This window comes from Nannospalax galili, unplaced genomic scaffold (assembly GCF_000622305.1).
Source record: "Nannospalax galili isolate Female #2095 unplaced genomic scaffold, S.galili_v1.0 scaffold1485, whole genome shotgun sequence".
Lineage (NCBI taxonomy): Eukaryota > Metazoa > Chordata > Mammalia > Rodentia > Spalacidae > Nannospalax > Nannospalax galili.
In genome coordinates, this window is record NW_008353031.1 from 321,347 (window position 1) to 332,494 (window position 11,148).

At 35.0% G+C, this 11,148-nt stretch overlaps 1 protein-coding gene across 1 annotated transcript in view; it reads right to left on the reverse strand.

Moving 5' to 3' along the window:
* LOC103747790 (CUB and sushi domain-containing protein 3) overlaps positions 1 to 11,148 on the reverse strand; it is a 473,923-nt gene that overhangs the window by 181,873 nt on the left and 280,902 nt on the right. The gene's annotated exons all lie outside the window — the stretch shown is intronic.

Sequence of the window (11,148 nt, forward strand, 5' to 3'; positions counted from 1 at the left end):
AATATTGTCTATTTTCACTTTGGGGAGTATAAAATAGGAAAATCTTTAAGAATAAACTTAAAGAGTTTTCAATTTAAGCTAACCACATACCTCAAACCCGTTTTTGGGTATTGTTTTTTTTTTTTTTTTTTCTACCTTTAAAAGAGGATAGATGCCAATTGGTTCCTGGCTTATATACTTCAGGCCATAAAGATAATGACCATGACATAAAGCAATAAGATTTTGAGAAGACTTAAAAAAAATAATGAGCATCACATCTAATTAAATTGTTTAATTTAATCAGAAATTGTGAAGTTATTGTGATTCAGTATTTATGGTAACTACTTTCAGATTTTTGTGATTTTTTTTTCCACTTTGTGACTCTCTTCTCTTTTTCTAATTTTTTTCTCCTCCTTTAGATAGCTATATAAGATTTTAATATAGGGGACTTTTTAGAGAGTTTTTTAAAAATGGCATTCCACAGTGAACAATAGATTTGATAGAAAAGTATCAACAAGACACTTTTCAGATGTAGTATTTACTTTATATTCTAGTAAAATTGACTCCTAAACATTTATTGTTACTATTCTAATAAAGTATGCATGAGTATGATTCCTCAGCAATTTAAATATATAAGTTCACAAAATACTCTTTGATGGTGACCACAGTTGTGAAGTGCTTTCCATGACAGCTTCAGGAAAGTATTCTTTTCTTCAATTTTACTTATATGTATTCGTATTCTAAATTTACAACCAAAGTCTATCACAACTGCAATCTCAAAGCACCTGTTTCAGAGAAGAAATTAGTTTGTGTTTTTTGTGTAATAATAATGATCCTTAAAGCATTTCATTGAATAGAACAATTATGGACTTAAAAGGGTTATGTACTAAAAATCAGCAGTAAATAAGCAGGATAACTTTTGTAAATTCTGAATCATACATATTATTTTAACTAAATGATTACTGAATGAATATAATGCATTTTTAAGATTTCCAGCTTATATTCTACAACTCATATCATGGTTATGGACATCCTCGGTGGTCACTTTGTTAGCTTTTCAGTAGCGGAAGCACACTGAGCTTTGTGCATGAATGCAGGTGTACACAGAATACTGTGAACAAAGCTATCCTTGGGTTTTGGCCTGGAAGAAATAAGCTGGTGACCTCAGTCCAGTTCCTTGTTAAGTGAGAGAAAGAGCACTTTGACAGATACATCACTGCTTGAACATTTCTGATTACCGAAATGCTTAATTTTGTAAATAATCCTCCTTAAAATATTTGCTAAAAGAAATAAAACTTATGTTTCTGCCAAACCAGATACATGCAGTGGGTTGCTGTAATGGTTTACAAGTCATAAAACATTTCTGGACTTCAAATTTTTTTAAAAGATGCTGAATTTGTCCCACCACATCCAAGGCTATTTAAAAAAATACCCAGAAAAAAATAAATGAATATTTTTTTTCTGATTTATGCATTAATAAGCTTTGGAGGATTTATGTTTATATGTGACTGTAATGTATTCTAATATAATGCAGATGCTCCTGTTGTCTTACAAAGCAGTCAAAGAGGAAAAATAAAACAAAACTTTGATCATAAGAAGCTTGAGTATCAAGCACACTGTGCGGCAACTTTCTTAACAGATAAATTCTTCTTCCTTTGATCACTTTGCAAAGTCAGTCAGAAAATTTAAATTCAATTTCCTTTAACTATTTCTGTCTGAATACCTTAAGCATTTCAATAGGAAACATGCTGAATGTCAAGCAAATCGCTACATCCAAAATACAGTTATGTGCGGCTTCTTATAAAGGAAACAAATCTGCTTGGTTTCCTTTTTTATTTCTCTTATAATTAGACCTCTTTTCAACTGCTGATTTCCTAGAGAGCAGTTTTCTACTAATATCTACTGTAATTTGTACATGCTAAGACCATAAATGTCAATGGTACAGTGACTAACAATTTAGTTTGCATCTAGTTAGGTAAGAAAAATGGTACTCATGCTCTTTTGAGTATTGATGGTAATGTGCTTCTAAATTGTTGCAGTGATTTTTGGATGAGCTTAGAGAGTTACAAAGGTTTGGGTACCTTATTAAGAATTGAGAAAGCTACCTTTCCTTAACCATAACTTAATTCTCCACTATTGTAAGCAATCAGAAATTTAAATTAAAAGTAGTTTATAGAATTACCTTGAGAAGATATTGAATTATTGCAAAAGAAAATTATAAAGCACATGTTTAATGTAGCATTCATAGCACAATGAATCAAGAACACTTGTACAATCATCAGATTTTCTGTGAATTATCAGATTCTCCACTCCTTAAACTAATGCTATAGTGAGAACCAAATTCCCCATTCTCAACCAGAATTTTTCACAAATTTATTCTTTCACATTCCAAACATGTATGTAGTCCATTCTGTTTACTATCACCCACCCTCCTTTAACTCCCTCCCACTATCAACAACCTTCTCTTCCCTATAAATTCCTTTCCAGTGTTCCTGTCTTTTTTTTTTTTGTACTCAGCCTACCAATGACCATCCATGTTTACATGGTGTAGAACTATCCAGTTGAGCATGATGGACTCACCAGTGGTTATACAATGGAAGATAATAACTCTTCATCCTCAGTGTCCTTCAAAAGCAACCAGTTTCCCAGAGACGGTAGGACCTCATGAGCCCTTCCCCAGCCCATGGCTAACATTGACTAGCCTAGTCTTCTGCCGTTCAAGGGACCACAGCTGTGAGAAGTCATGATTGTAATGGTTATGACATTCCCAGAACAGTATTTTAAGAACTCAATGACAACTCTTAGTTTTGATAACTCATTTTAATTCTTTTAGTTTTCCCATGTGCAGAGAATAACTGTCTTTTGTTTCTAAAATGTTCTGAATAGCCAAAGGCACCCCTTGCTTGGTCGAAAGTAAATGTAGAGAAAATTCAGAAAGTTTATTAATTGTCGTTTTTAGTAAGGAAGTTGTCTTGTACACCTAGGTGACTTGTGTTTATGGGGCTAAGATATAATGTAATGATTATTATCTATAAGTAGACCTATTTTCCTTCTATTTATAGATTCATTTTATCTCTCTATTAATATAATCTATCTTCCTATTTTTATCATCAATCATCTATACTTTGAGTAAATGAATGTTCTTTGAACCACATTTAACATTTTACTGTCTCTCATTTCACTGAGAATAAGACTTTAATATAAACATTTTATTTTTCTGAGAAAGTCATAAATATTCCCTCTTTTTAAAAATAAATAAGGCATTTAAAATCTTATCTGTGTACAAAAGCCTAAGTCAAAGAGCTAGGCTAGCTTATTATTTGTAGAACTCGGATTTGCCCCTAAAATCTGGGTTGATTAGTAAGCTCAGTTCTGCCTCTTAGTTTAGAAGCAAAGACAAAGAATTAACGGCAACTCAGCTGCCAGTTTATTTTCCTTCCTCTAGAGTTCTGCACACGGATGTGTATAGAGCACCTTGCCTTACAATGCAATGGTCAGCTTCAAACAGCTGCTTAAGGGGAATATGATTTTAAGGAATTATTTTAAAACAATAGATGTTGATTATACCATTTTTAACACTTTGTTAAAACATCAGTTTTACTATGTTATATGCATTAATTGCAGCAAACCATAAAAGGGAAGGAAAGGGATCCTAATAAGATAAAAAATAAATATGTCAAATATTCCTACTAGTGAGCCTAAATAAATTTTTATACCTGAATCTACTTCTAAAGGTTTTTTTTCCATATCTTTTTTCTAGACTAGACATTATTAATGTAAGCAGACTTAGTTAATTCCATTCTGTGACATATGGGAATTCAGCTAAACTTTAATGTTAGAAAGGTGAACAGAATAGAGTCCTTGTTCTGAGACCCCAATAATTACATTTGTTTATTGAAGTTGTAGAATGCCTTCCTTCTACTTATGAAAAGATGCTAGATTGACTGATCGAATTAATTGCAAGCAACAACAAAACACTTAGAGTGCATCTTCCCACGCAGGTACTACTGCACTAGGCATTTGAACCCATTCTTCAAAGTAAGTCTCTACGAACCCCTAATAGGTATGGGTGGGTTAGCTATTCCAGAATATTTTAAGAAAATTATAACGTAGATTTAAAAAAAATATTTAAAATGTGCTTAAAACACTTAGTGCAATTTGTCTCCAATTTAGATTATATTGGTAGAATCACCATAATGATCTAGTTAATTTGCTCAGTTATGAGCAAACAAATGCAGATTGTGACAAAACATCCTGCATGTTTGACATATCTACTGCTCTTCATGGGTAAAGCTACATTTATTTGACATGAGATTTAAACAAGATGAAAAGTAGGTATTCATGGTATGCAATTTTTGGAAACTAAATTTAAAAAAAGATTAAGTATGTATATGAGTGTTTTGCATGAATGTGTAAAAGTATACCCGTGTCATGCAGTGCCCATAGAGGCCAGAGAGGACATCGGATCCCCTGGAACTGAAATTACAGATGGTTGTTAGCCATATGCATACTGAGAATGAACCCAGGTCCTTTACAAGAGCAGTCAGTACCTTTAAACCACTAAGCCACCTCTCCAGCCCCTTAAAACTAAATTTTATTAAATATATCTTTTTCTTTAACACCACACCTGTCAAATATATTTTTTTTCCTTAGTCAGAATCATTTAACTTCAGAGACAGTCTGTTCTGTTTAATTAAACCATCTGAAATGTAAGTTGATAAATGATGTCACAGTGTTTGATTCCAGAGTGCACACAGAAAGAGATTCAGAGCACTGGCATAAAAGGCAGAATTCCCAGGCCAGGGGGACAGTCATCCTGCAGGCATGTCTTAGTTCCCTGAAGTACAACACAATACATTATGATGGGCTGGTGGCTATGGAGGCAGACATTTTCTTAGAGCACAAAGAAGAAAACGAACTTAAATCTCCTCTTTCCATCAAACTATGATTTGCAATATTGCCAAAATGTTCCAACATTCCTGGCAAATAGTATCTTCATGGCCAAACTCTGAGGTCACTACTGAATCCTTTAACCAGATCTTGACACTTTTATTTCCATGTTTGCCCTTGCACTTTCCAGGCTCAGCAAAGATCTATCAAGTTGTATCCTCATTATCTGGTCAGCATCTCAACGCTGCCATCCCCTAGCAGTATCTGTTGATCTTGATATCTTCAGCAGCAATCTTAAATTGGTTTATCCAGGATATCCCATAACCCCTTATGCTTTTCATTTCAGCATTTTTTCATTTGATGCTCATCCTGTTACTTTACTATGAGTACACATTTTCTTTTTCTTAATATGTTGTTTATTATTTTTATTTTATGTGTGTGATTGTATTGCCTGTGTGTATTTAAGTGCACTTGTGTTGTGCAATGCCAGAGGAGGTCAGAAGGTGGCATCAGATCCCCTGGAACTGGAATTATGGATGGTTATTACCAGTGGTGTAGGTGCTAGGAATTGAACCTGGGTCCTCTGCAAGAACAGCCTGTGTTCTTTAACCACTGAGCAATCCCTCCAGCCCCAATGAATTCCCATTTTCATTTGTATTTGAAGTTCAGCTGAGTCTCTCTGCTCTGCTGCAAAATTCTGCTGCACTGAGCTTTGCATGTATGTTGATAGTCTTATATAGTGTGTTCTTCTGTTATTTTTGTACTACATTTATTTATTATTTTTTATTTACTTATTTATCTATTTATTCATTCATTTGTCTATGTGGAGGTCAGAGGATAATTTGCAGGAATCAGTTCTGTGCTTCCATCATGGCTTCTAGGGATGTTACACAGGTCTCCAAGTACAGGCAGGTGCCAGTAAGCCATCTCTCAGCCACTGCTCTCCTTCTTTTATAAGGGAGTAAATAATTTTCCTCAACATCGCCTAGGCAGAAAATGTTGGAAGTCACATCCAATTTTTGTGCCACCAAAATAACTAGCTAGTTGTAGAGATTCAATGATTTAGAAATTAATTAACTTTAAATGAGGATAACGAAACAAATATGGACATGATTATTACTATTCAATGATCAGAATCAGTTATTGAATTAAACATGAAAATTGAATTTATGCAAATAAAGACGGGTTTCAACTTGGTTATTGTCTTTTTCTTTTCAAAAGGTAACAATTCTGAGTATCTCAGTGGCATGTGAGTATGAGAAGGAATAAAACTCTCATGATCTGACTGGGGTATCATTAAGGGGTGTAATCCAGCCACTTCTGTAGGAACTGCAGCATAATTAAAATATGTAAGAAGTTGTGAACAATGCAGATTTGACTAAAACTAGCTTTCATTATTTGGTTGTGGCAAGTAGAGCGGCTGTCTCTCTAGCAAATGAGAGTTCAAAGAACCAGAGGATTGATGCAGTACTAGTTATAGTGCCATTAACTACAGCAGCAAGAGTTTACTCTACTCAAAAATCCCTGACACAGAGTTCAGGTGTAAGTCAGTGGTAGAACTTTTATTTATCATGTGAGAAGCCCTAGGTTCAACCCCCAAACAGGAAACAAACAACCAATCAAACAAAAAAGATGAAACTATTTAAGATTGTCAGTGCTTAAAGGTGAGCAGATGTAGGACTAAAGTTTTCATGGGTCAGAAAGCTTTGAGCATTCCACACAACTGCCTTATGGAGAGTACTAGAATCAGACTCTAGGACTGAATCCATGTGGATGAATCACATTGGAAAGCTCCTTTCCTCTTCTGTGCTTCCTTTTCTCTCATCTCTGAAATAGGGGTAAAATGACCTAATGAACAGACTCAAAGGGAGTATCACATATACTGATGCATACAAAATGACACTTTGTTCAAGGTCTGAAACATAGTCATAAATAGTAACTATTGTTGGTAAAAACTCATCTTTGTAAAAGTGTTTGCTGCTAGTTCAATCTGAAATTTCAGGATATAATAGGAAGGAAAAAAATAGTTCGGAAAGTGATTTTTTATATATCAGATTCCAGAAACTCCTAGTTCATAGTATACTACAAGAGACGTGAAATATCAGGTCATGCTGAGATGTTTGATAACATTCATCATTGTCATGGCAATGAGTCATTAATATCATATAGCAATTATCTGGAGTCTATTAAAATATCCTGCAGAAGCTTGGCATCACCCTAGACATTTGGAAAGTGATTTTTTATATATCAGATTCCAGAAACTCCTAGTTCATAGTGTACTACAAGAGACGTGAAATATCAGGTCATGCTGAGATGTTTGATAGCATTCATCATTGTCATGGCAATGAGTCATTAATATCATATAGTAATTATCTGGAGTCTATTAAAATATCCTGCAGAAGCTTGGCATCACCCTAGACAAAAGGGCCAAATATTCCCTAATGCAAAGAGTCTACAAGTGCCAGTTCAGCAGCTCATACAGGGCATTGTGAGAGCATGCTGTTTGGCAAATGAAAATATGAAATTCTGGACATGATTTTTATATATAATGTTAAGGAAATAAAAGAGGCTATTCGAAAATTCACAGTTTACACTATGGTTGTGTCTAATTATCCTATAACTTATACCTCAGGTCTGCTCAGAACTCATCACAATAAATGAGGTCTTGTTATTCTCCTGTTAGCAATTTCTTCTGTGATATTTTTATTCATCTATAAACTAGGTTTACTGACTCAATCCTTGTCAAATTTCAGGTTCTTTTTGAGCTGGTTTTCAATCTGAACTTTAAGTATTTTGCTTACTAACAAAATTTCAAAACTGCCTACCTGACATAGCTTAAATGTAAATAAATATCACACACATGCATGCAAGCACACACATGGACACATATGCACACCACACACACAATCCTTTAGCAAACATACTTCGATGCTCTTTAATCGTTCCAGGAGCAAATAGCTATTCAGCTGCAAGGGAGCACTTTGCAGTTGGGTAGTTGAAGCATTTTCCATAAATTGAGAACTAATTTCATGCTTAAAAGCAACACAATGAAGGAAAAAATTTTAAGCAATTCTATTGCATGTTTTAAAATGTTAAAATAGTGAGCAAGATAAGAAGTTTAAAGAGTTCAAATGCTTTAGCAGCATTTGACATTCACCTCATTTTTAATTTGGATGAGTATTTTTTTTTTTGTCATCATCCTTAAAACATTTTTCCTACACATTTAGCAAAACATGCCTGCCAAATCCCAAGTAATGAAGACAGATTTAGGTCAGGAAAACATTCTTACATGGGAGATAATTTACATTACATGGAATTTTTAAATTAAAGATTTATTTTATATTTAATTCTCTCTGTGTGTAGGGGCCTGAGGAGGACAGAAAATGAGGTTGGATTCCCAGAAGCTGGAGGTAGAGGTGTTTGTGAGCTGCCAGACATGTGTTCTGGAACTGAACTCAGGTCCTTTGCAAAGCAATCAAGTACCCCTAACCTACCAAGCCATATCTTTCCAGATCCTAATGGGGTTATTTAATTATACAATTTTCAAATATAAACCAAATAGAGAATAGTAAAAAGCCATGAATTGGGCCCCATCCTGTGACATCTGCATTCTGCCCATCATGCTGTGTTTGCTGCTTCTTGCCGGTGCTGCACACCCAAATTGGTCTCTCTAAAAGCAAACCCAACAACATCTATTTCCCATAAGCACTTCAGTATTTATGTCTAATCAATAAGTGCTTAAGAAACAACCATAATGCAATTACCATACCTCACAAAATTAGTTAAAATTTATTTCTCTGATAGTCACTTATTTTTCCCGTTTTCCCTATTTTATTTGAAAATAAAAGCATTTTTCACTGTTTATTCGATCAGATTTTGAGTCAAAGCTTATACCTTTCACTTGATTGAGCTCAGTAAATAAACTTTTCCAGTAAAATACCTGACCTTCCTCTAACTTTTAAATTTTAAAAATTCCTTTGTGTGTGTGTGTGTGTGTGTGTGTGTGTGTGTGTGTGTGTGTATGTATGGTGTGTGCACGTGCCATGGCATGCATGTGGAGGTCAGAAGACAACTTGTAGGAGTCAGTTCTTTCTACCATGTTGGTTCTGAGGCTCAAACTCAGGTCATCAGGTTTGGTGGCAAGCACCTCTACCTGCTGAGCCATCTCATTAGCCTCCATGCAGGATCTTTTCAAGGCACAACTTGTTCCCATGTGGCTATTATATTCTTACTTCTTAGTTTGGTGTCTTGTTATCTGTCTGAGCCAGGGACTGCATGAGCCCCTTCCTCCTATTGCTGGTAACGTAGGCAAGGCAGCTCAAGTGCCAGATGTTGGTCTTGTTCTGATTCTGCTGGCAGCCAGGTGTTACCCTTACTCTCGTTGTACTCATAGTCATGGGCCCCTTCTGCCTCCATTCTTGTAAGTCTCCAGGGCTCACAGGCACCCTTGGCTCATGTCAGCTGTTGGCAGGTGCTATGACCGATGGCTACTCAGCTGCTGGGCTGGGTGTCTGCAGTCTGCATAATCACTCCATCTTTCATTGCCAGAGCAGGAAAGGAGCCAGGAGGCAGTGGAACAGTGGCGGCAGTAGCATTACAATGGGCTGTTTTAGTTTTTATAACAGAAAGAATTCCAGGTATCTTTACTCTTACTATAGATGTAATTCTGCCATGCTTGACATTTACATTCCAGAACCAGTGTTTATCAGAAATGTTTGTTTAAAGTGAGAATTTGCTGCTTCAAGAAATTGTGAACATGGAGCTTCTGGCTCATTCATTTACTAAGTAATAAAAATAGATATTGAGAAAGATAATATTAGCTCTTTCGTATCCAACAAATCCTTAGTATTTGTAAAGGACTGTGCTGAGCTCTCTATAGATGTCATCTTGATTGATATTACAAACAACTTTTGAGATAAGCACTATTATTTCCACTTTAGAGATGAAGCACAAATTGCTGCAATTCAAATACATTCAGAAACTATGAAAAATTTAAGCTACCAAGAAAAAGAAGGATGGTTTGAATAAATGGCATATAGATTTCTCTTAAGCACTGCCCTGTGTCATTATGGCACAGATACCCTGGGGGCTAATGGTGAAGACATAATCGGAATGTCATTGCGGAAGATGAAACCAAAAATAAGTGTGTTTTTTTCTGTATTAAACATTTATTTGGGAAAGATGGGGAAATATTTTGTAATATAGACAAATGCATTCACCTGTCTCCAAATTATTATGTACTCATCATAAATGATATAGGAGTAGATTACTGTCATTTTGGAAATATACATATTTATATAAAATGTACTCTTAATAAATAAAGTGTTAAATGTTCTGTTGAGTTCGTACTTTCAGCTGTAGTTTTTCTAATTCAGGGGCATTCCTTTTGCTTGTATGATTGTTAGGCAGGAACCAAGAATTTACAGTCATGCAATACTGGATTTGACCAACTGCACTTGCTGATTGCTGACCTTGAACAATCTACAAACAAATATTAATCTTCCTTCACCTGCAAAGAAATTTTCTTCCTTGGAATTCTTATAGCAATCAATCTGTAAGATTCCTTGTCCAGCATGCCCCAAAGATAAGCAATATCTCTCCCTTATGAACATTATGGATCCTATAATTCAGATCATAACATTTTCAAAATAAATAAATGAATTTATGAACAAATAAATTAGTCACTTTTTTTTTACTCTGAAATGTGACTGTCAGCTATAATAGTAATCAGTATCAATAGACAATAGTATCGATGCTTGAAGAAACTATCAATTTGTCAAGATGATCAGATGCTATACAGACCTCAATCCTTAACCTACTGCAGAGAGTTCATGGATGCATAACAAACATTATAAACTGCTCAAGAACACGTTAGATTGCACTAGGGGTAAAATGATCTTATTTTAATTCCCTCTAAAACTTATCTTTTATAGGTTATTTTTTACTCATTGCAGAAACAATCTTTTAGAAAATGCTTATGTATATGTGTGTGTGTGTGTGTGTGTGTGTGTGTGTGTGTGTGTCTGTGTCTGTGTCTGTGTCTGTCTGTGTGCGTATGTGCATGAGAGTCAAAAGAGGGCATCAGATCCCTAGGAGCTAGAGTTAGAGGTGATTATGAATCACCTGACATTGTTCTGGGAACTGAATTTGGGTGTGCTGAAAGAACAGCAAGTGCTCATAAACTGCTCAGTCATCTTTCTAGCTTCTGAAGAAAAAGTCTTAAACTCTTATGTCTATAAGCAGTAAAAGAACTACAAATGCAATTTTAGTCTGGGAAGA